Consider the following 27,691-nt stretch of genomic DNA (forward strand, 5'->3'; position numbering starts at 1 on the left):
GGCAACTGCCGGCATAACGATATCGTAAGCCGCTGATATATGTTAGCACATGCATATATGTGCTATCCGTGTTCCGAACAGGACGTCATTTGTTTTGCAGTAAACAAGCGAGACGTCATAGATGAATATACCTATATAAAGGAACGGATTGAGTTACAAGTGGAAAGCGAACCGATAAAGAAGCGCATTGGGTTGAGTGACAGATGAAATTTCAGCGTTTTGTGCTAAAGATAGAAGTGACGCAACTCGAAAGAATAAACACATTTTAGATGAACGATTGCGATGAATGGACGTCGGCGTTTCAATCGGCGTGTTTTGTTCCGTTTAAAGTTAAAATTGTGGGTAAATTATTTTCCAATTGTGATGGAACTTTGACATAATGGGTGGATATTGGAAACGGATTTTTACAGTGTTCCTCTTGGAAATAGTTGTTATTATATGTGATAGTTTCCCATATGTTAAGCAGGGTCACTCCGATGTAACGTTAAGAACATATGAACACGATGAAGGATACAAGAACACTCATTCAAATGAGGGTGACACTTTTATGCACATTTTAAATTTGTATAAAGTAATGCCAAACGGTCGCTCTTGTACACAAATTGAAAGAATTAAAGACACGAACGTCCTTTCAGATATCCAGAAAAGGACGCAAATCCTACGAAATGTGAGACGTAAGAGTGTAAAATCCATAGCAACTATTTTAAAAAGAAAGATTTTACCGGAAAAAAGGGCTACTTTGGACAGTGACACGACGCACAGAGACCTTTCAAACTACGACCTTATTAACAATACACAATTTTATGTTAGTACAATAAGTAACATTGGTAATCGCGAAAGTTCGAAGCTATATTCAAAAAGCTTATCACATGCCTTAAAAAATCCGAAAGCACCTGTGTTAGAAAATGACATATCACATTCCAAAGACGCAGAAAAACGAAGACGGCGTTCACATTTACTTGGTTTTGGAATAAATAACTTCTTGCGTAACGTCATAGACAACCCGAGGTCGGAAATAGTGTATGGTGCTCATTCTAAAGCATGTGATCCAGTCGACCAAAATTATTGTCTAAACGGAGGCAGCTGTATAATTGTTGTTCCATTAAACATCAAAACATGCCAGTAAGTAAAATTAATCTATTTTCTCCAAGCTTCTTATCCCCTGAACATGGCGTCAATAGTGTCCTACGTTAACAAGCGTCTTCAGAATTATAGGCCAATCAAAATACAAATGTCGTAAAATGTAATAAGAGCGAACATTTGCATACGACCACTGTTCAACTGAAGAACTACAATGAACACTCATAATATCACATAACAAAAGCTGATTAACCACGCCTGATGGTTAATTCTCCGTTCGTAACATCTTTAAAAAAATACGTACATTCGAGAGTATTTGTATTCTTGCATATATATGCATCATAGTTTTGTCAATATACTCAAGTGATTGTACATCTAATGAACAGTATTCCACTTGAATGAAAAATCAAATGTCATTCGTTAAAAAAAATATTTTCTTCGTATACCATGAATCATTCGTCAATGTGAAATTAAAATTGGCATACTCAATGTTTATGTTTCTAAGATGAAACGAAAAAATGGTGTTTTCATTGTTTCTTTTCAATTACATTTTTCGCAAAATATCACGGACAGGGACCCATATAATTCAGTACATACAATTCACAATATGTGTTTTGTGTTGATTTGAAATTAAATGAGCTTTAAAAGCGACTCATATTAATAGTGATGATTAATGTTCGGATAGACATTTTTGGAACTCTTAAAACCCATCGGTTGAAACCAATGCTAAGTGAATAATGGCAGACTGACAAAACAATTATGGTAACATAAAGTTTAATCACAAAACATAACCTCGTTGGTTTTGGTAATGTTACTTTTTACCGCATGTAAGTAATTGGGAAAACCAGTTTTCAATGAGGTACGAATGAAAAGTATTACGATTTATTAAAAAAACATTTGTCCTCACTTTTTTTTCAAAACGTTTAGCTGACCACATTCAGTCTCTTGTTCTGAAATATAACCCCATAAATCGGGTCTAGATCTTATATTTGAAGAACCTGCATCATGTATAAATCACTCTCACGCATACATCATTTACCCATTCTAATCTCTTTATTACACTTTCTGTTCATTTTCCAAAATTAAATTGTCGCCTGACATGAAATAATGTTATAATTGTAGAAATCGTAATAATAATTTTTTGTTGTTGAGTGTTTTTATACATATTTTTATTAAATAAAAGTTGTGGGATAACATACGATTGTATCATCATATTTAATACATGTATTACTGGTACTATAAATAATAACACATTCAAAAACATGCCCTGATACATGATATAAAATAAGGAATAACAGCAAGTGTCATACTCCGGGGCCGAAAAGGCATATGCCGGCCCTGCTTGTTTGGTAAATTTTGCACAATCGGGCCTTTTTGTGATATATTATCATGTAATATAAACGTTTAGTCCGGCTGTGATTTTTTCCCGTTAAGAATTTAAGATTTTGCCTGCATGTAAAACCAGCGGGAAGGTTATTTTACTTGTTCCATAACCACACACCATGCGGGAAAGATTTGGAATATCACGAAGTTACGATTGCAGTTTGTTTCGTTATGTCCTTAAACGTCCTTTAATTATTGTTTTAAAGAAAAAACCAGTCTTATACAATGAAATAGAGACTGTATATTTTGACATTTTCACAATACGTTGATATAAATGTCTATGTTGACAAATATTGTTATGTCTGCAATTTCCTTTCAACTGCTCATACCGGTTTAGGATTTCATGGCAAAGACAGATGACAAGATGGCCGATTTGACAAGTTTTCTTGAAACAAGGAGAGAGAAAAGTAACCGAAACCACTTATCATGAGCATCAGTTTGATGTCATTTATTAGATACTAACCCTTGCTTCTTGTGCAACACAACCATATACAATGTCCTTATCTTTAAAAGATTTAAGATAAGATGCTGAGCGTTCTCATTGGCTATATTTTCTTCGACTGCGAATCGTATGACGTTACTCAAGAGTTAATCTGCGCGTTTTCGTTAGTTTTTTTGTTTTTTTAGTTTTTTTATCCCACGTTTACAGCGAATTCGGTTGATTAAAGCCCCATTGATTAAATTTCTGCTATAAACCACGGCACGTGCTGCGTTGTTAGGCTATGCTGGAAACAAATGTAGTTTATTGTATATAACAACCAAATGTTATATTGATGTTATAAAACTTTTAGAATTACAATTAATATTAATAAAATTGTAATTAATAACGCAAGACTATTTGTCTCAGAACGATATTCTGATTTAAAAAAATCATTATTTGATCAGCATTAATTTTGGAACGCGGAGTAATACACTGACCTTGGTTACACTACAGTCATTATCAAAGTACGACAAACACTCATGCAAACTTATTTTGTTTCAATAAAAAGGTTTACTGAATAAACAGTGGGATAAATAGAATAATAGATCAGTGTTGATGATAGATCAGGTTTATCTTGCTCGGCATGAAAACGAAAAAGCACTCGCAAAGGCTCGTGTTTTTTGTTTTCTAAGCCTCGCATGATAAACCCATTTATAAACCGACGATAAAAAGATAAAATGCTAATTGTTAATCTTACTTTATTAATGGTATGGACTCGCGTCAGTGTTAAATGCTGTGTTGATCAAAGTTGCATATTTAAAAGTTTCTATTAGTCTAAAGAAGACATTTATTTTCATAAAGATGAACAAACATTTAACATTAATAGTAATTAGACAAATAATACCCCAGTGAAATTTTAAGAAAAAGGTTCGTTGTTACAAAGATTGTATGTATCAAAAAAGTTATTAAACTTAAATAACTTTGTTTAATGTGGCTTAACAATATCGATAATACAGTTGCAAAATCGTTTTTTTTTATATACATAGTGTATTTATTATTTAAACATTGTTTAGTGTGATTGCCATATGTGTTTACGCCCCTTTCAGAAAATGAAATTGTATTTCATTTTTTATCAACAAACCTTTTTTCTTTCTGTTAATTAATATTTCCCATTAATATCAAAAGCAATTTCAAATGCCTGAAGTCATAATTCATAAAGAATTGACATCATTCTTATATGGCATTTTAAATCTAATTTAGCCGATCGCGGGTGGGAATAGACTGATCAGCTTCGGCAAATGCAACCTTTTATTGTCTCATCCGATTCAAGTCCGCTCTTGTGGGATGGAATCCGAATGTCAAAGCCCAAAAGACTGCTTAAAAATAGCGGAAATATTGACGGTTATTTAGGAACAGACGACCGTTTAATCAGAAACCCTATAGTTGACGTGTCTCCATGTGTATCATATCAGGAAAACTTGTGTATAGCATATTTTTTTAAACTTATTTTGCAATTGTTTCTATTATGTAACGTTCGAAAATGATGGTATAAATGTATAAAAAAATGACGTCCGTTGAGAAAAACAGACAGAACATTTCATGATTTCAAAATTTGTGTTAGATGTTTGGCTTCTTATTCAGTGATCTTTAATTATATCCTACTTAAATAATGTGGGTTATGTTACAACGACTTTATTATTTAAAACAGCATCATGGATTGAGTATAATTTCAAATTGCTAACACAAATATGTAGTAGAAAAAGAAGTGTTACTTTGATGCAATCATATTGCTAGGTAAACAATTATTTTGCACTTCAATTATCATTGTGGAAATTTGCGGGTTGTGGATTTTAATGAAAGACAAACAAATATAAAGCTAAACGTGCACATTATTGTAAATAGTAAAGTATTCATATGGCGAATGCTGGAAATGTATTTACGTGATTTTAGAATAATATTTTTTTCAAGTTGTGAAGTATATTTTTAGAAATGTGAATTTATTGTACTACTTGCTTTTTTCCTTGTCGAAACGTCAACAACAGTTTAAATAATCTCACATGCGTCAACGATTTATAATCCCCTGACGCACATCGATTATTGATTTCACTTTAAAACGACATTACTTTTTTGTGGCCAAAACAAAATATATTCACAAGTATGTAATGTCATAAATTATTTTTTAAGATGAAAACATCATTTTTATCAATAACAACGCAAACCCGTTCAGTTATGAGCAATAATGCACAATTTGAACAAAACAAAATTGGTTTGCATTCAGAAAAAAACGCCTACACTTAATGCGCGTTTGACACTTCACTGTATTCTAATGGCCGACAGTGGACTTAACAATTCATTGGCCGCCCATGTTTATCAACTTATCTTCAAGAGGAACAGTCTGCTGTTGTTGCTCATTTCAAATGTTTTATTTTGCCCTGCTCTGCTCAGGTAGACAGTTGATAACGATTGATGAGCGGTCTGTTAAACTCGATAAGCAAATATTTGAGAAGTTACGAATGTTTACTAAATTTAAAGACTATAACACTCTATCATCCTTAATCAATATTAATTAACATATAATTTACCCGCAAAGTAATAAGATCCTTATATACAATGATTGGCAATTAATAACCTTACAAATGGAATACCATTTTGATGAATTAATCATGTGTTGTTTTTTTTAATAAGTGATACTGTGGATCATGCTCCCAGTCTGACATTTACTTGAGTTATTTGAAGAAGCTCGATCGGCTTCTGATGCTGTAAAATGATACCGCAATGTGGGCGCTTACACAACGTTAACGATGAAATACTCAGTTGATTATTGACACCAACGATGCCGTCAATAGAACGCATCTGATTATAGTGGACTTATTATCAATCTTTGTTCCGTGTGTCCTTTTAATCGGAATAGTATTTATATTTTTTTCTTGATTTACTATGCTGTCAAAGGGAACGCCTGTCATCAATGCAAGCTTTTTAGATTTCATTTTTATTAACGTTCACATGATTAACGTTATTAAAATATGAAGCAGTTAAACATAATATTTATTATTTTTCAGTTCGACTATTACTTATGTTTAAAACTAAATTTGAATGATTTGTGACCCCGGCATGGGAGTTCTCATGTATCTGAACGGATTGTATCATGTTATATCGCTTGTTATATAACATCGATCATTTCCATTCATGTTTACCATTTAAATAGTGACTTTTTACAGAACAACTATAGCAACTTTACTAAATTTCGATTTGACTTAGGGTACCTTATGTACGTGTGTGCGCGCGCGTCAGTGTGGGCGTTCGTACGCCGTGTTTGTGTGTTTTGTATGTGTGTAACTGTATGATTTTGATAAAACATACTCATATATACTAAACGATTGATTCAACATTTGTTTTCAGATGCAAGGTAGGCTTCACCGGTCAGAGATGCCAGATGTGGAATCAAGAGTACCTGCTCGCCCTCCTGTCACAAGAGATCATCGGCTAGACGCCATACACCGCTAATAAGAAAAATGGTAGGTTAAAGACAGTAAGAAACATTGATCAAAATTACACAAATATAACCTGTTTCCAATACACAAAACACTCTTTTTATATCATCAAATGCACTATTACAATAATTGTGTTTGTAATCACATGAATAACAAAGTCTGGTTGCCTTTTAAAATAAATTAATGCTTTAATGGTCAGATCATACTGAAGGTGTCCTATATGAAACAAAATTATGTTTCTTCTTCAAGATCATGGACGTATAATAGATCTTCCTCATTAGCTTATAGTTATTTTAGTTGTCCAATACAAAGGTTTATCGTTTGGGCAATTATAAGCATATGTATAATATTTTAAAAATAAATTTGTCTGCTTTGTCTCTGTACAAAGCATATTTCATTTATAAAAAAAATTAGTTTTGTCTCCATTAAATTATAAATAGTCCTTCATATTACACGTTTTTGTGTATTTATATATTGGTTATGATTGCAAAATCTTCCAAATATTAGTTCTTGGCTAACATTATCACCAATCAAACTGCATTTGTAAATAAACCGTTCATTTCAGGTGTACGCATTTTCGAATAAAGAAGCAAGGAAATTTGTGTTTGACGTCATTATGTACATGTGTCTTCGTGAGCAGTGCAACAACATACGGCAATCGCCGAGATGTCCAACATTTCATGTAAAACAAGCAGTTCTGCAATCAATCATAGCCGGTCTTTGTTGAGTGAATGCCCGTGTGTTGCTTAAATGACATTAACCATTTTATATATCGGCGTCAGTACCAACTGAGATGAATATGAAAATGAGCCCAAGTTTGTTGATATTAATTTTTTATTGGATGCATTTGAATGCCCGTAAGTAGCGTTACAGCTATGTCTATTTGCTTACCAAATTAAGGTGGATTGCATCCCTCGTCTGTCCATTTCGCACGATGGGAGATTGTTTGCGATAGATGATTTATGATTCGCATATGTCTATAGAGTTCGTCGTGTACATGCAGTATTTTTTAAAGAAAACACTGCGTGTGACATTGCAAATATCTAAGAGCATCGTTTAATGTATACACTCGTTTGGTGTCAAGTGTATAAATATCTCATATCCTATAAAATACGTGATTTGAAATAAAGCATGCAAAAGCAAAGATTGCATTCGTTATTTGGCTTTATGAACGATAACTATAGTAACATCAGAATATTCATTGTTTTGCATTTAAAGTAGCAACTCGTTTTTATTTATTCAAACTTACACAAATCATCAAAACAAATAATGTTAACAGAGCCGCAATTACCCTCTTTCTATATAATGGAGCGTAGTCACGAAATATGAAATAAAATATATTCCTTTTTAATAATAATAGTATTTGTTTTCTCTAGTTAACGCTAGCTAAATTTGGATATGTATAGAACGCATATTACACATGGGGATATTATCTTGCTCCTAATACAATAGAGATACGAAGATGATATATCTTATTTTCCTGAGTCAATATATTGAATAAGCATAATAAACGACTGAATACAGCGTTGTTTACAAAACTCGATTGACTACATTTGTATAATTATAAATATAAATATATATGTATTGTTTTTTCCCAGCGCATTACCTGTTTATGCAAGAAAACAGATTCGATTATTATTGTCATGAATTAAATAAATTCAATTTATACGAATAATTTTACACAGCTATTTATTGCAAACATGCGACGGTTGGATAACGTTGGCATCTGCAAATTTTCTGTATATCGTGTTCTATTATACCTAGGGTTTTTTCTCAATGTACGAATACTCAAAGCTCATTAATACTATCATGAGACAAATTCTTGTTAACATCAGCTTGTCTAATATTTTAAACAAGCAAATTCGTTGAATTGATATCCCCCGCCAAATAAATTTTGTTTATGGATTGGTGTAGAACTAAAAGGAAAGGTATAAGTGAAGGGTTGCGCATTATTTTTTTAAACTCATTTGTACCTGTGATGGGTTTGCAGACAATACAATGCAGAATCCCTTGATGCATAGTAAAGGAATGACTAAATAATGAATAATTCATTAAATTTGTGACCTTTGACATCAATGGGTGACATTGACCTTAGCCCATAGGATTATGGGTGTTGAATGTGAAGCACCCCCAGATGAATAAGAACAACTATGGCAGGTTTCATGGCTCTGGCTCATGTGTTAATGGAGATAAAGCTCTAAGCTTTTATTAAAAAGCATTTTTTCAAGATACAAAGGGCCATAACTCCGTTATTAACAGATGGCGTACAATGCCATTTGGCGTGCATCATTCTCTTATCCATATATATACTCATACCAAGTATCAATAAAATCCGCCAAAGCACTTCCAAAATATTGCTCCGGACACAAAAGTGCCGGACGGACGGACGGAAACACGGACGGACGGACGGACAACGCCAAAACAATATCCCTCCGCCTATGGCGGGGGATAACAAGTTAAGCAGTGCCTTAACAATACACGATAAATTCGTACAAATCACGACACATTAACATGATTAAGGAATGGTAAGTGCAAAGTATCTGAACTTTAAAAATAACTATTATTCTACAATATTGCGTATTAAGGTAATATAAACAAACCAATAAATTAGCTCGCAAACTATTTCAAGGTATGCGGTTACCGAACATCTATAAACGATCGAAGATTTGTTTTGGTTTGACGCACATTTCGTTTGTTAAATTAATGAATATATAGGCAATGCAAATCACTTGACTCTTAAGTAAGATTGAATTAATTATACTGTTTTGTTACGGGTACTCCGTACTCGTTAAAAGAAACGATGTACACATTTCCGAATGATATCGAATTTTCTAATTAGTGATATGCAAGTATGTCTTAAAACTATGCACTTTCACGATGGCCCATAATAAATCGGTAAAAAATACATAAATTCAAGTACATGTGGAATTATATTTGTGCATTATAAATACATATTTATATACAAGATGCTTAAACAACAATAGCAAAGTTCACATAATCGGTTTAAACCATTAATTATGATTACCTGCACCTGGATGTTCTTATAAGAAAAAACATGTGTTCGTCTCATAAAATCTTTTTTATCAAAAAGGCGAAATAACATTTTTAAACATTATAACAGTAACTCAGTCACAGGCGTGATTATCAATTATCAAAACATGTTTAAAACTTAATTACGAAATGCCAGTTTACGCATATATAAACAATATAAAGAAAAATATAAATCTGGTAATAAAGCGGTCAACACGTTTTCCCATTAATTGTTTCATTATTTTTCTTGACGTTTAGTTATTGGAACACACATTATTTTTGCGCCCGTAATGTTGTAATGACACATCATATTCTACGACCTTTTGCTGTACATAAATTAATATAATATATTAGCGAACGATCATAATATTCGGGGGCGTCGGAAGCAAATTTACATTGGGGCGGCGGAGGGGGTGGCTATGAGAGGGGGTATTCCCCTCTCGTTGGTGGGTCCGGGCCTTCCCCAGATTTTTTTTTTCAAATTTTAACATCATACTGGTGCGTTTTTATGCCTGATACCTGACCTTATACACGTCTATTGCAGGCATATTCTGAATGACAAAATTTTGTGACAGACAGACGATGGAGAAGTGATCCCTATTTATCGCAGTTTGTACTTTGTAGCAGGCGACACACCAATAGGGATCATGTAACGTCAATACTGATTAAACTGCTGAAAGTCAAATTAAGATGCTGGTATTAAGTTTTATTTGATGTATTTTTATACATATATGTACAGTTACAATATAACCATATCGCATGAAACATACAACTATAATATCACAGGACAATCACATGTGAACCCTATCGCAATCAATTATGGTAATTTGTCTATATAGTTGTTTTTCTAATTTTCACGCTGACCGGCAACCATACAGGTACCACAAGGTCATTTTTGCATTGAATACTGAACACTGGCCGGCAACCATATAGGTACCACAAAGTCATCACACTTTTTTCAAATGTAGACATCCGTGTTTCCTTATACCTGACACATTCATTTGCAACTTGGCGTAAATGGATTGTCGTTATAAAAGAGACCCATCAATTAACAACATAATTGACACGTACATTACCGCTGGCGGGTGATAGCAATCAACAGTACACGTGTCATAACCGCGAAAGCGTGATAACCTTGCTTCACGGTAAAAATATTTTCAAATAAACGGTTATTGAAATATTAAAAAGATCAAAAAAGGTCTTTTCCGAAATTTCATTTTCGCCCCAGCTCCGACGCCTCTTATTGATTAAAAATTATTATACATGGTTTATGCTATTGACTTAATAACGTTTGATAATGATGTATGCACAATGGATGGTACACTGCTTATAGAGACAGGTAATTGTGTGTGTTTTTACATGGAATCTCTTGGGTAATTAAGAAGGATACAAATTCATGACATCTTTTTACGCGAGTATTGTAATAGATTCAATACACTTCATTTGTGATTTGCAATGATGGATTTTTGTACTTTATCTGACTGGTAATAAAACGTCACTTTATATCTCGCATTTCAGTACTGCTGTTTTGACCTACATGCGGTCTCTTTGTTGATCTTGCATGAACTTCCTATCTTTTTAGTTAAGAGTGTCACCAACATGTAATGTGTGACATTTAATACATGCAAATTATCCATATGATAGGCAGAGCAATTGTCGACTTTGATTTAAATATATATTTCGGTAAATGACAGTCTTTGTTAATCGCATGGTCTATTGTGTACTTAAATCGAAAACAACATTGCGTTTCGTTTTGGAATGGAATAAAATGTGAAGCGGATTTTCTTTTATACAAAATGGCGATGTTATAGAATAATCGCGCTGAAACAAGCTGACCAGCGAATATCTTTTTTGTTCTAGAAGATAATCATCGATTCGTAAGAAGAATAAAGTTTAATGATAATTCATCGTGTTTAAATGACGCACATTTATAAATACAGCTGGTGAAAATAACAAATTAAATTAACTGTTAGAAACTCTATTTAAAAAAAATGACACATATATAATGTGATGTTTAAACACTGACTTTCTCCACATTATTTTTGGAAACACATGATTGTTGAAAAAGAAGTATCCTTTAAATGCTTGGGTTCGGTTCTGCACCAAGTGTACAAGGTTCAATATATTAACTATATGGTTCGAACACTGTCTGACATTGAAAGTGCTTAAATAATAATTACCGGATGAATGTATAATATTGACAGTGGTATTAATGAACTCACTGTTTGTTATTGTTCTAGACCCAAAGTGGATTACAGGAATAAAGGATTCATGCCAGGAATACGCAAGTCATACATTTTTACAATACGGTTGGTATCGAGGATGGCAGGAAGCAGTACTAAGGTCTTTTTTAAAATATGTATAATGCGTGTTAGGATGTAGCTCCAGACCAATCACTTTATATTAATAATGTCTTTAATGTCAAGCAATGTCGCTTGAGAAAAAAATCTAATATTTTTTCTGAGCCATACTTACATACTTGAAACTCGGCCAAAGTTTAGTTATAACAAATTAAATGTGTAATACACACACGATCAACGTAGGTAAAAAACAAACAACACAGGCACTAACAAAAAAAAAATTGCATGATAAACAGTAATCAATCATTTAGATAAACTTAAGTAGTATATACTCACATCGGTGATACACAAATTCACATAAAATGCAACCATATCGAAAGTTCATGCACTATGATGAATATAGCATCATATCATTTTGCAAACGTTTGCATGTTGTGACGCATATTAAGCTCTCATGAAAATGTTTGTTGACACGCGTGGTCTTGCTTGGTTATTCAATCAAGACAGGAAGGTCTATTTAATCAAACAAATTATTCATGGGCATAATGTTGTCTTCGCATGTCTATTCACTATATATATATGGGTATTACATTAGCATTTAAAGTTTCAAACACTATTTACGCTAAATGTAGATACTTTTATCTGTAGATAATGAGATGTAATCGCTGTAACAAATTATCGTGAAGTATTTAAAGAGCGTTTTAGGTTTATATATCAGCCAACTTAAACGAAGTTATAATTACAACCCATAAGAAAAAGAACATAACAAGAGAAGTAAACATAATGCGAAACAAGTTTTTTTATATTATCAATAGTTCTACTTTTTTCATAGCTTTTTTTTAATAGAACGTCCGTGTTGCTAGCATCTTTCATGTGCTTGTCTAAGTATACTACTATTAAAAATTATCATGAACAACTCTTAATGTGATGGCAATTTTTAACCTTATGCGTGTACATGAATCAACAGTTTTTGAATGTTTGGTGATTGATGAAACCTAAGTGCAATCAGAAATATGTCTTTATAATACAAATTAACCCACCCGCTTTAGTCATCTTAGCTAATAGTAAAACCATCAGTGTATACACAGACACACATACTTTATTCAATTCATTGCCTTCAGGAAAACAATATATATATATTATATACCTTAATATATACTTTATATACCTTAATATAAGGTAACAAACGCATTCAGTTTGTTGTACCTTTTCGTAAAAACTAGTAATGAATATGAAGTGAATTAAAGTACACTACGAACACCTGATACACCGAACTGTTATATAAAATTTAATAAACACTGTATATCCATGGTGAGTTATTGAAACCTCTGCAAGCCCATATACTTTTGAAAACCATTATAATTATAATTATAATACTGCAAAAATGATTAAATTTAGAATATGGTCAACTACTTTATCTGAAAATTCATACTGCAAACACTTGTATGTTTAGACCTAAGTACAAATGCTGAATATTTATATAAAATCAAGTTTGCTGCAACGTGTCTGCAACTTTCATGTGCCTGGGTATAGGCAGTTAAACAAATGAGATACCCTCGGCAAACCATAATAGCAATAGGCTCAACTGAATCTTGATTCTGAATCATGCCCATTTGTCCATTTTAATTGTCGATTTCCAGAAAGCGATGCATTTGTTCTCGGTTTAAGTATCCACCAGTTACACTTAAAGCCATGCGTTGTAATTAACATTTAACTTCCGTTTCAGCGCTCTTTTAAACCATCTAGGCACATTTAACGCATTGGGAGACCCTTTCTTGTAATGTTCTTCTTTGCATGTTAAATTTCTCAGGGCGCTTATTCGAATGTTTGATGGGCCATTGTATGTCATTATTTATCCATGCAAGTTTTCATGCTGTGTAGTGTTGCGTTGTTTCATTATGACTTAACTTCAGTGTATTATAACGAAATAGCTTTTTGAAATATTTACGTACTACAATGTTAATGCAATGTATTGAAATGTGACAATTGCTCTATAAAAAACACGGGACATAAATACTGGAAGGTCTTTCATGTTTAGTGTTATTTTGTGTGTTATATCATTGAAACTAAAAAACGAGCCCAGTTTATTAAAACGTATAATACTATTTTATTACCAGGATTGAGTATAAAAGGACGTGGGAAAACCTCTTTTCAAACGGTGTTAATTTATTGCTATTTTTAGTTTTAGACACATTTAACTGATAATAAATTATGACTATTAAATTTACAACAAAGTTTAAAATTGGCATGGTGTATAACATTTAAATACTTTATAAAATAGTGATAGTATATTTTTTTCATTTAAATCACTAGAATAATGTACAATATGTTCTAACATAGAAATACGAAGACCAAGTTTCCATGCGATATAACCGTCGACCCTATTAATTTGGGATCAACAAAAGAGTGTTAATATACGTGTCGGAATATATGTCTGATAACGTGCTGGTTTATCTATCCAGTATTGTTAATAACTTCCATATAAATATGTTAATTTCTAGATAACTGATTAATGTTACGCTGGTTACATCGACAATGTTTCACTTTGCAGTAGTAGGTATATTACAAAAATATTAAATGTCCCCATATCCGCCAGTTTAAAAATATCCGCCTACTTTGATTGCTGGTAAGTCTGACCGCACGCTAGGATTTAAACGTAACATACTAGCGATCGGGCGATTGATAAGGAACCTTGTATTAAACCCTGTATTAACGTTAAGCTCATCTCAACATTTTAACGTGAATTTTACTAGTATTTTTTAAAATATTATCCAGTAATTGCATGTGTTGTTTTATTGGTTTCTTTATAATGTGCTATACTATATTATACTATTTATATAAAAACACTCCATCTGACACAACGCCTTTGTACTAGAAAATTGGTCACCATATACGATCACGTTACAATTCTAAAACACGTTGATGACTTCATTGCACAACTTTCATTGCACAATTTTGCGTAAAATACATTCGATACAAAAACGAGCTGCTAAAATAATACTGAATAAACCATATTCAACTCCTTCAGCTCCCTTATTCAAAGAACTTGGTTGGTTGACATATAATAACAGATGTACTTTCCTAATTGGATCTATTGTTCCTAAGTTTGTAGACGCAATGTCCTCTTATTTGACTAATGTCATTCATATCTCAAATAACAATGTGTACGCTCTTATATCCACCACCAATACTGATATATCATCTATTCCGTTTAGAACAAGTGTCTTCGAATACTACATTCAAAATAAAATTTAAAGAATACCTACAAACAAATAATTGAATTACTGTATGTTAATACTTTGTTGTGATGTGTCTGATGTGATTTATTTTGAAAGATTGATTTTTGTATCATATTTTGCAAATTTGTATTATCCCTCGTATGCATGTTTCAAATTATATACTTGTGTTATGTTACTGAAGACCACATTGTAAAAAAGAAATTATTTCTTAATGTGAAATCTTCATGAAAGAAAATTATTATTATTATTATTATTATTATTATTATTATTATTATTATTATTATTATTATTATTCACTGTAAGTCACTAACTAATTTAAATAAAATGTCACTGCCTAACATTAATAAATATGTTCTTTATGTACTCAATGAGCATCCTATTCATTTACGTTTCCAAAACATGCCCTTATGAAAACAACATTACTTTTAAGCAACTCAAATAATTAACGACTGCATGCGCTTGTGTTAAATACATGTATATACATGTATTGTACACTCCTAATGTTTTTTCAAATATTATCAATCATCAGTTACTTCATTTACTTCCTTTCTTTCTTCTCTCGTATGGCGACTCATATCTCTTGTCTCTTTTCGATAACATCATACTTATGCTGGCTCATCTCCTTCCCTACATCATCCCCAGTGGAGTAACATGAAACTAAGAAAAGTCAAAGCCAGCTTGAGTATCCCAAAATTTAAATTCAGATTTTTAACACTTTTTATGATCGCCATTCAGTGTCATCAAGATCACCGGTCTGCCTTCTATTTATATCTTGTTGCTACGCAACATGCCCATATCAAGTTTCAGACAAATTCCAGGCGATCCCAATTCCCACCAAGTGAAGCCCAGCTGCAAAACACTATGTTTACCAAGCGGTTGATTTGTACATGCTTGCTTACGAACTCACTGGTTGTTCTTCTTATCCTGATGCTATCGGGCGATGTCCATCCAAATCCAGGCCCACTAGCGACGTCTAGGACATCGTCAATCTCCTCAATCACTTCCTCTGTCGATTCCCACATTGACCTAAAACACTATTTCTCATTTGTCCATTACAATGTTCAGAGCCTACTTCCCAAGCTGGATATCCTTTATACTGAATTGAACGATTTCGACATTCTTGCCTTCACTGAAACGTGGATTAATGATGATATTCCGAGTACAGAACTTCTGATGAACTCTTTCAAAGTTCCCGAACGCAAAGACCGTCAGGATAGACATGGGAGTGTAGCGGTTTATATCAAAGAAAACCTTTTTCATAGGCGGCGAGATGACTTAGAAATAATTGGTGTTGAATGTATTTGGATTGAAATTACTGTCTCGAACCGGCCTCTGCTGTTTGGAGCTTTTTACAGACCCCCAAATACCACACCCCAACAACATTCCGCTCTCACAGACTCAATACATCTAGCTTTCGATACTGGTATCCAAGACATTATTATAACTGGCGATTTTAACCTGAATGCCAATGTCACGACATCAGCATCTAAAGCTTAAGTCCATATGTGATCAGTTCTCACTTACACAAGTAATTTCTGAAAACACGCACTTTACTGAATCTTCGGCAAGCTTAATTGATCAAATATTAACATCAAACCCAAACATCATTCTTTCTAGTGGTGTTGCTGACCCATTTCTAAGTCAAACAACAAGATATCATTGTCCTATTTATGGTCTATTTAAACTTCATAAAAATCGACAACGTACTTACTCAAGACACGTCTGGCTCTTTGACAAGGGCGATTTTTCTAAACTACGCCATGATATTTCCAATTTTGATTGGGACTCATTACAAAACGAAAATATTGACATCTATGCAAAAAACATAAGTGACAACATAATTAAATTATCCAGTCAATGTATACCTAACAGAGATGTTCTCATTCGTAAAAATGACCCAGCCTGGCTAGACAATAATATACGGCGTTATATTCGGAAAAGAAAACGCGCTTATCGTAAAGCAAAAAATATAAATACACCATTTTTGTGACAAAAATTTAGAACAATTAGAAACAAAACGACAGAATTTATAAAATGCTCGAAAGGAAATTATTTTAACAAACTTACCAAAACATTAAAATCAAGCAGCAAAAGTTCCAAAAATTGGTGGGCCCAACTGAAATTCTTTATTAAATCCTCGGGAAACTCCGAAATACCACCAATCCAATATGGCAACAAAATAATTGATGATGCATTCGACAAAGCAAATATTTTAAACAATTTTTTACATCCCAGTCAAATATTGACCACTGCCAAATACCAACATTACCGAGAGTCACAAACAGAACCCAATCAAGCCTCAGTCAACTTATTCTTGAACCATATGAAGTAGAACTAGTTTTAAAGGGATTGCCTCTAGGAAAAGCTTCTGGTCCTGATGGACTAAATAATCGATTGCTCCTTGAATTGTCCTTAGAATTGTCTGGTCCTTTGAGTACGCTCTTCAACTATTCCCTTCGCACGGGATCCTTCCCGTCAATTTGGAAAGACGCAAATGTTTGTCCAATTTTTGATTCCGGCGACCCGAGTCTTGTAAATAACTACCGTCCAATATCATTTCAAGCATACGTTCAATTACTTGCATGACTACAAGATCCTAACGCCGTACCAATCGGGTTTTTTACCTGGCGATTCCACAACATACCAATTAACGTATCTTAATTAATCCAAAGCTGTTGATTCGGGGAAAGAGGTCAGAGTAGTATTTTGCGACATATCAAAAGCTTTTGATAGAGTGTGGAATGACGGCCTAATTTTTAAATTAAACGAAATTGGAATATCTAACATTATGTTTACTTGGTTTAAATGGTATCTTTCCAACAGTAGACAACGAGTTGTCCTATCAGGTTCCTGTTCTCAGTGGAATGTCGTACCTGCCGGTGTCCTCCAGGGCTATATACTAGGTCCCTTATTATTCCTTATCTACATCAATGACATTGTTAATGACATTTGTGCAAACATTAGATTATTTGCTGATGATACCTCAATCTCAATAATTGTCGAAAATCCAACTCTTGCCGCAAACACTCTGAACGATGATCTACAAAAAATTTTCTTTTGTTTGTAGACAATATATTGTTTAAATAACCATTATGTTACTGACCCTCTACTGGAGAATTTTTCACATGACAACCACTTTCCCAATTGATCTACTATGATTTATCGTATATAATACTGTTTGTTTGATATCTGTGTAATTATCTTATACATATATGCTCACATGTTATTACAAAATGTCATTGTTTTGTAACCTGTGAAAACAAATAAAGTTCTGTTCTGTTCTGTTAAAAAACCCAGCCACGTGATGATAATAATTATACAATTATGTAATATCACGTCTTGATTTCGACACATGTTAAATAATATTATGATGATATGATTAGAATTCACAAACAACAAAAATAACACTAATAAATGCACTGAAAATGATGAGATGCGAAAACGTTCAGACAATTAGTGCGCCCTCGTATTAAAAATACCGAAAAAAAAACGCTGATTAGACCGAAGCCGAAGCCGAAGCCGAAGCCGAATGCTGAGGTCCATTAAAATTAGCGAACCGACTGGCAAGTCTTTCTCCTGCGAGGATTCTCTCTATGATTGACACTTCTCTTATTATACCGAATAAGTGCATTTGACAATGGAATAATAATATGATAATATAGGTGTATAACAAAAATAGTACTATGCATTTTTAAATCAGAAACAGTTCTTCTGACGCACTAGTAAATTGTGACAGCTCGATAATGATTATAATTGAAAATGTTTATGCCGAAATACTTTTAAGTAAAAGCCAAAACTAAAATAATTCATATAAAACGCTTGAATATTCACGCAAAAGCGTAATAACTAATGTATTTTTGTAAGGTCACTGGGGGCTGACGAGGTCAAAGCGTAGTCCGTTTCGCTACGACGTCGGGTATATGTTTTACTACGAAAACATTGTGTAAATACACTACTTAATCAGGCGAGTTTCATCTTTTCTGGTGTTTATGGATTAGAGAACGGAACATCCAGTAATGGTAGGTACTTATTTTCAATAACAAACTAATAACAAATGCGCATAGTTGCAACCTTTAAGTTTATTTTGAGCTAAAATCGAAATATTTTGATTTGAAGCAATGCATAAGGTGGTTATTCTGTTAAAATAGCCAATTACTGTAACTTAAATTAAATAAAACTACATGTTACTTTGATTCAGTGTACATTACACATTTCAAAGTACAAAACAGGTTACGAACATGTATTTTAATTATTCAAATGCTTTGTTTCGAACGAAATTACAAGTCGCTTTATGTATAGGTTTCGCACAGAGTATGTATAGGTTGCGCAACGAAGTACAAATATAATGTATAGGTTGCTCAACGAAGTTACTGTATCCATTTCAGGACATATCACATGCAGTTTGCAGTTACTGCAGACTGCCATTTCCCAGTGCAAAAGATGCCGTGCTTCACTGTGCGCATGAACATCCAAACGAAAAGGTTGAACCCGGTGAAAGCCGGCAGAGTCCCGGCAGAGCCCCGGTATACCGTCACTACGCCGGCACTAACCGGGGCTATACCGGTTCAGACCCCGGCAGAGCTGAGGCAACGCCCCGGTTTAACCGGGGACAACCGGGGCTCCACCAGGAAAGTATTCAAATGTTTAATTCCTCCGGGATGAACCAGGAGTTACCGGGAAGGACCGGAAATGACCGGCTTGGCACTGGAAACAACCGGGACTGCACCGGGAACAATCGGGACGGCACCGTCAGAGCACCGGTTTACTTATGTAACGTAGCTATAAAGGGACTCTGCCGGCATTCACCGGGGCTCCACCGGGGCGTTGTCGTAGCTCTGCAGGGGTGTGTTTGGGCCCCGGTGGAGCTAAGGTGCCGTACCGGTTGTTCCTGGTGCCACGCCGGTCGTTGCCGGTCCTACCCGATGACTTCCGGTTCATCCCGGAGGTATTAAACATTTTAATACTTTCCCGGTGGAGCCCCGGTTGTCCACGGTCGTCCACGGTTCATCCCGGTGGAGCACCGGTTCATCCCGGTAGGGCCCCGGTTCATCCCGGTAGATGCCTGATCACGCACTGGGGCTCCGCCGGCATCATAGTGAGACTGGGCCTTAACCGCATTGTAACACGATGTAAATTTACCGGCCGTCATGTACGCAGTAAACAATAACCTGTGACAGAAACCCACTGCCACACCTTAACAACAATACATTGATTAGGCAATTGTGGATTTGTGCCATTGGGGTCCTACGTTCCACACCTTACGGCTGTTTACAGGTGTGGATTTTACAGGTAAAACTATGTAAACGAACATGAAATTCATCTCAAAATTAGTTGACGATAACCGATTTTCAAGAAAATCGCTTTGATATATACAATGCAAAAATCAAAATCCGTATGAGATCAATAATGATCGAAGTTGGGACATGGGATTTACTTTGACATAAGCAAAGTTTCGAGATAAGCGAGTTGGGGATAACGAGAATCGAATGTTATTTGATAAAAAGTACCGTATGCTGAAAACCTATCGTCGGTTTCTATCAAAATGAACGTATATGGGATTGTCACAAGTTGAAGATGCGTCATTATTATTGAGACCGACGACATTAGGTTCTCGACTCTCAACTGTCATCTGTTATATGGATTTTCGATTTTAATCGTTTCCTTTGGCCTAGTCGTGAATTTAATTATATAATAATAATGTGCATTTCCATGTCGACTGTGCGTCTCGGGTCATGTTGTGCCGTTGTTACTACCTCTTCCTCAAAGGAAACATCCAGCCACTTTATGACTCTGTATTAAAAAAACTGTTCTTTATTTTGCCTTTGAGAGATAACCAATACGTCTTCTTTGAGAAACGCATACACGCTAAAGCGTTGTCGTAGCGAGGCATATACGTATACTGTCAGAGACATGATCATGCCTATTAATAATATTTAGCCTTTATTTCTGATAACTGGGTCACCCTACACATTTCTAAACACACCAGTGGCTTAACGATACATAGATCAATATGGAAATTGTAAAATTAAACACAGTTGTAAACCTTAATTGCATTTTTTAAGTTAAACTTGACTTCGGTTTGATAAATCAGCGGTATATTTCAGGTTTAACCGCATAAACCAGACACATCTTGGATTATAATTTGATGTAACAGACCTATGAAATGTCATTGTGCTTAAATCCAGAGTTTTGTTATTAGAAAAGCATAATCTTACCCGTTTTAAACACAATTTTCGACTTATCCGTTCTCTATGTCATGTGTATTTAAACAATGTGTTCGTAGTAAAACATATACCCGACGTCGTAGCGAAACGGACTACGCTTTGACCTCGTCAGCCCCCAGTGAAGGTACTCGTGCAATTTTTACCATTGACAATCCAGACCAGTTCCTCTGCCAAGAAATTTTGTAAGAAGCTTTATTAAATTATCTATTGACATTACGAACTAAATAACACTTACAAATTCTGATATATATTTGACACAATAATGGAAACAACAACTGCATTTAGCCCAGCAAAATTTCTCAAACTAGCTTTGATGAGAGCCAAATTTAAATCTATGGAAGACCAGTTGACTATGCCGGTTGCTAATTACCAATGTCAAGTCGCGAATACCAGTTGGTTATAGTCAATTACTATATGTCGCTTTCTTATTGAGTTCATAGAAGCGCTATGAAACAAATATCAATGATCAGTTAGCTAACACCTAATCGCATTCAGCAAATGTCATTTGAAAACGAATAACATGCATATGGCAAATATAAACTGGCAAATGTCAGTTAGCAAATGGCATGTCATATATGCTTTACGTATATAATTATAAATTAAAGTTCAGTTGAAAAAGTATTGTATAAGTACAAGAATATATATTCTGCATTGGTTACAGTTATGGGACACTTAATTTGTATTTGTTCTCTCCATCTCTCTCTACCTCCCGCCCGCCCTCACCCCTCCCTCTCCCTCCCTCCCCCCTACCTTCCTCCCTCCATCCCTCCATCCCTCCCTCTCCACCCTCTCTCTCTGAATATATGAGGTTCATGAAACACATTGTCTGTTTAATAATGTATGCACTTAATACTTGTGTTAAATGCGTATCTAGTTACTTTAAAAGTCCGATTGATTGCCGTGGTAATCGTACATTCAGATTCGATGATACTTTTTCGATTGTTGAATCACTGTTACATACTATTATGTACCATAGTCTATTGAATGTTAATTACATTTAATCGGGCATTTACCGATTAATCAAAGTATGAGTCATCGACCATTATTCGTTTGTTTACTGTAAAACCAATAATAATTAAAGGTATGTGTTTATGAAAAACCTTTTCCATAATTTAGTTGACAAATGTGTCCTTGCTGTGCTCAATAATAATAGGTTCAACGCAATGGGATGCATTGGAATGGAATCCCTGCGACTATTTTAAGACTTTCAGGGTGAAAAGCATTACATTCAACAAATTCAATGTTATGATAAACAGAAGGTCTCGTAGTAGTATAAGTAGTACAGACGATTTTTATGATAACGGCATATTATACTGATAAATACTTAGTCATGTGCAATCACGCAAAACTTTCACCGAGAGTTTGTTATAAAAAAATAGTACAAAACACCCACTTTCATTCTACCAAGGTAATATTATGTGGAACTTGCGTTTTGCTTACACGTTTCTCTTAGTGATCAGAGGCTTATCGTTTTTTTACATAAGATAATTGTGTGTTTGTTTCCTGTCCGAGTGCGATATAAACAGATACATAAGATCGTCAGGTTATGACAATTAAACGGTTAGCTTTTCATATCCTTCATATCTTTATTTGTTTGCAATGTTATTTGTATTAAAACATGAGCTTTTTTAACCCTATATGTATGCGGAAGAAAAAAAAAATTATTACTACAGCTGAATAAAAACAAGATTTGAAATGACGCTTTTGGTAATGAAAAAGGTATATCCAATATACATAATAGTTAGTTTCTTACATATAATTTAGTTGACTTAGCTTCGTTCAAGTCATACATTTTACTTAAAACGTATATTTGTTAACATACAATGTATATTTTATTTTATTTCAGTCTCATCCATTTACATGTATAACATAGTATATACAAGATATAAAAACACGTATATAACAACATAATTATGTAAATGGCCATTCAAATTTGAATCAAAAGAGACTATAAAAATCTCATATAATACAATGAACACATTTGTGGTAAAACATAGTACATATATTCCGTGAGTGAATAAGTGAGTGTGATTGTGTAAATAAAATAAGAGTGGTATGAGAGGGGCTTAGGTAGGTGACATGAATACGAGTGAGTGAGTGAATGAGTGAGAGAGTATGTGAGTGAATGGGTGAGTAAATGAGTGAGTGAGTGAGTGAGTGAGTGAGTAAGTGAGTGAGTGAGTGAATGAGTGAGAGAGTGAGTGAATGAGGGAATGAGTGAATGAGTGCGTGAGTGAGTGAGTGAAGGTAGATTTGTGGCTTTAGTTCAATGAAATTAATTTTGTGTAGAATAACTTAAAAACCGACGACCTTCTAGTACCATGTTATTCAACAATTACTTAATTACTCGCTAGCGGCAAAACTGTTAATTTAATAGCAGCAAAAATCTTCTATAAAGGGTAATACTCTCCAGTTGTATCTTGACTTCAAGCCACGACTGCTCCTTGTGGAATTTTAATCGGGTGATATATTGGATATTATAGATACACATTAGCGATAATATATATATATATATATATAACAAAGCACAATAGTGTTAAGCTTAGGAAAACACATGTTTTCGTCTTAAGGCGATATACCCTTTAACATAATTGCTGCACTCATCGATCACCTTAAAAAGAGGGCGATATCAGTGAAAAACACATGGCAAAATAAATAATTAATTAACGAACTCTTGGTTTAATAACATTAAAAAACTATATGCGATTTAAATTGATTAAATTTTTATAAAATATAAAATTACAAAATAAACATTTGGAAATTTGGATCTCTTTAAGAACTAACGTGAAAGCGTTTTTTTATGAAATAAAAACCCCTAGAAAAAATTCATTATCGAAATGGAGACAAAATAACACCTTCGCAATTCAGAAAAAAACAGGTAGAGAGTCTTTAGTGTGTCCATAACAAAATGAGTATTGAATAGTTAACATACAAATGTGATTTGGTATCTATGATTTTCCATTCGAATCATTACGACTGTTAAAGGACTATCATATGCGTCCTAATCTTATTCATTTGACATGCTTGACGCCACCGTATAACGTAATGTATCCTATTACCAGATGGAAATCGATAATATAACAACGATCGTATAAACTTTAGTTTTATAATATCGCTATTTTTAGATCTTTTTTTTTCCAAAAATTAAAGAATTTGTCTTTGTCAACTACGGAAAGATAAAATCGTAAAAAATGGGATATTTTATAATTATTAATGGAAAAAAGGGAGGCAATACAAGGATAAATAGAATATTATGTAAGATTTAGCCGAGCGTTACCATGGTTCGAGCCGAGCATGATAAACTTGATCTTTATCCAAAACTCTCATAATATTTTCTATTTATAATATTCCTTTCTGGAAAGAATCTGTTCTTTTTTTATCTACTTTATAGCATTTTATAATAAATGCCCTTTTTAATCAACAATATGGTGTTTGTCCATCCCTTCAAGTCATACGAGTCCGTCCGGTCTATGACCTTTTCATTACCACCGAGGACAAAAAACACAATATTAAAACATGCGTTAAAGACAAATACAAGATATTAAGTATTGATGCAAAGCATCAAAGGGCGTCGGGAATTTCAGTGTAAAAGGCACTCAATGAAGTTACATGGAACGATATTTTTCTACTGTAAATATTAATATAATGGCCGATTATTTTTAACAAAATAGAAAAAGATACTGGTATACCCATTATCTATGATTGTGTGTTATAACCCCCAAATAACCATTATCTATGATGCTGTGTTATAACATCCAAATAACCATTATCTATGATTTTGTGTTGTAACCCCCAAATATTTCATAGTTCATTTTATTTACATTGGTTTCCTTTTTTACTGGCATCCGTAGCAGTTTTCATTGATGGAACAGAACTGTGTAGGTTTTAAAAAATCTGCTTCATCTTGTAAGCGTAATTTCATATTTTTTCTCAACTCCAATGGGAGATGATTTTGAACCAATTCTTACGTTGCTCATTTACGATAGGGGTTGAGTACTCATTGATATGAAAACACTGTAAAAGTTTTAATGTGTTTACGAACCCCCCCCCCCCCCACCCTCTCACACATATATTTCATGGGCATAATAAAAACAACAAATGGTTACAATAAAACAGCATATTTATAAAAACTAAAATGTCTATATCAAAACAAAACGTTAACATAGAACACAAATTTAATAATTTGATTCTACTGGGGCTCGAACCTTGGGCCTCTCACATATTAAGCGAGCGTGTAACTACTACACTACGGAACCGCTTGAAAAATCACCTTGTGACTAAGATATAATACATAAGCTAATAATAGTCGGTTTAAATGTAAACCCGGAAGTTTAAACGCTGGATAGTGAGCGGGGTAAAAGGTCCATACCAAAGGGTCCATACCACTGGCAAGATACGGGTCAGGCCTGCGGCCTTCTATATGTGGTTCTTAAAAAAAACCTGTAGGAGGACTTGATAGTAATGAAACTGGGGTGCTGTGATGGTGCACCTCATTGATAAGCGGCTGCTTCCTTTATCAAGACTCATTATTACAATTAATAATACGTGTCGCGCTTCGCGCTCTATAACGCCTTTATTGATAACTAGGTGGTTGCTCAGATAACGGAACAAAAAAGGTTTTAAGGTGTTTACGAACCCCCCCCCCCACCCTCTCACACATATATTTCATGGGCATAATATAAAAAAAAATGGTTACAATAAAACAGCATATTTATTTAAACTAAAATGTCTACATCAAAACAAAAAGTTAACATAGAACACAAATAAAATAATTTGATTCTACTGGGGCTCGAATGTGAAGCGAGCGTGTAACCACTACACTACGGAACCGCTTGAAAAATCACCTTCTAACTAAGATATTAAGGTAGTGGGAGCCTAATGGGTACTTTTCCAGAAACACTCTTTGTTATTATTTCCACATAGTAAATTGTATACCACAACTAATTGCAAAATTTTAAAACTTTTTACCAGCCGGTAAACTTTTTATACTTGGTTGAATACACCTACCCCTTGACTCGGTTGGGCGTTTTCTATGGATTTACCCTATATCCAAAATATATAGTTTTTTTGTAATGGGATATACATACATTTTGACAATTAACTTAATAAACGTACTCGACTGGATTTTGTTAGTAGATATAGAATTTAAAAAATGTCATTGACAGAGAATTGTGCCTTTGATGTCCAATAATATATGCACTTATCTGGATAAAATGGCAAAAACGACAACAAATGGTTCAGTGACAAGAAACTTTAATTACGTTTTATGTCACGTGTAGTGTGATGAAATGCATATATTGTACATATTTATTTAACACAACATATTTTTTACACACTGAATGAATTTCAGGAAAATTTACCGTTCCTATCTCAAGAAATTTTACTTTGAGTATGCCTACCCCAATTCATTTTCACGCAATGAATTTAAGTATAAATTTGTATATCACTTCTTTTTTTGGGAGGGGGGGGGTTCTAGTTGCTTATTAAAAGCTACAGTTATAAACCATGACATGTGAAGTAATTTAGCTAACTTTGAATTAATATTGATATAATAATACATTAACAAGAGCACCGCATAACGGGTGCCACGCTCGGCTGCGAAAGCTTGTCAGAATTTTTTTTTAGAGTTCACAGTGACCTTGACCTTTGACCTAGTGACCCAAAATGGGTGTGGCGTGTAGAACTCATCAAGGTGCATCTACATATGAAGTTTCAAAGTTGTAGGTGGAAGTACTGTGATGTTAGAGGCAAATTTAAGTTTTATATTAGAGGTCACAGTGACCTTGACCTTTGACCTAGTGAACCAAAAATGGGTGTTGCGTGTAGAACTCATCAAGGTGCATGTACATATGAAGTTTCAAAGTTGTAGGTGGAAGCACTTTAATTTTAGAGCCAATGTAAAGGTTTTAGAACGACGGCGGACGTCGGACAGCGGATGACGAAGAGACTATGACAATACCTCGGAGTTTTCTCCCAAAACAGCCGAGCTAATAATACAATCTTAAGGTCACCTAAAGGCAAAAGGCAACATATGAATACAGGCGCAGTTCACCACAAAATGTCAAAATTGTCCCAATGTTACGTAGAATAAAGATGTATAAGTTATCATGTTTCTTTAAACATGTAGCACAATAATATGCAACTTATATTTTAATAAAAACAGTCAGATTAATGACAACTAAATGTACATAATTTAGTATCAGTATAAAGCCATTGCGTGATTTTGAATGGCCGCGTGTCATGTGAAAACCATATTATCTCGTTCCGTCTTTTTTCGTCACTGAAAAACTGACCGATTTTAGGGACCACTTCAGATTAAATATTTTTTTGCGTTTGTGACTTTTGGTAGTCCCTCATTGTTTTTAGCAATGAAAGTATCCCTAAAGTCATCCTCTCCGGAACTAAAAAATATGGCTTTCAAATGACACAAGGCCAGTCCATATCCCGCAATGTTTTTAGCTGTTGGTCGCTTTAGAGTTCCTCTATGCAACAGCACGTCTAACAATCTAATGTTGTTTGCCTT

General features: G+C 34.1%; 1 long non-coding RNA gene across 1 annotated transcript; it reads left to right on the forward strand.

Moving 5' to 3' along the window:
- The first annotated feature begins 237 nt into the window (after nt 1–237).
- Nucleotides 238–7,477, forward strand: LOC127872939 (uncharacterized). Its single transcript, XR_008045844.1, has 3 exons — nt 238–1,122; nt 6,284–6,399; nt 6,941–7,477. It is a non-coding gene; the product is annotated as an uncharacterized LOC127872939 (long non-coding RNA).
- Nucleotides 7,478–27,691: the final 20,214 nt, after the last annotated feature.

Source organism: Dreissena polymorpha, chromosome 3, assembly GCF_020536995.1.
Source record: "Dreissena polymorpha isolate Duluth1 chromosome 3, UMN_Dpol_1.0, whole genome shotgun sequence".
Lineage (NCBI taxonomy): Eukaryota > Metazoa > Mollusca > Bivalvia > Myida > Dreissenidae > Dreissena > Dreissena polymorpha.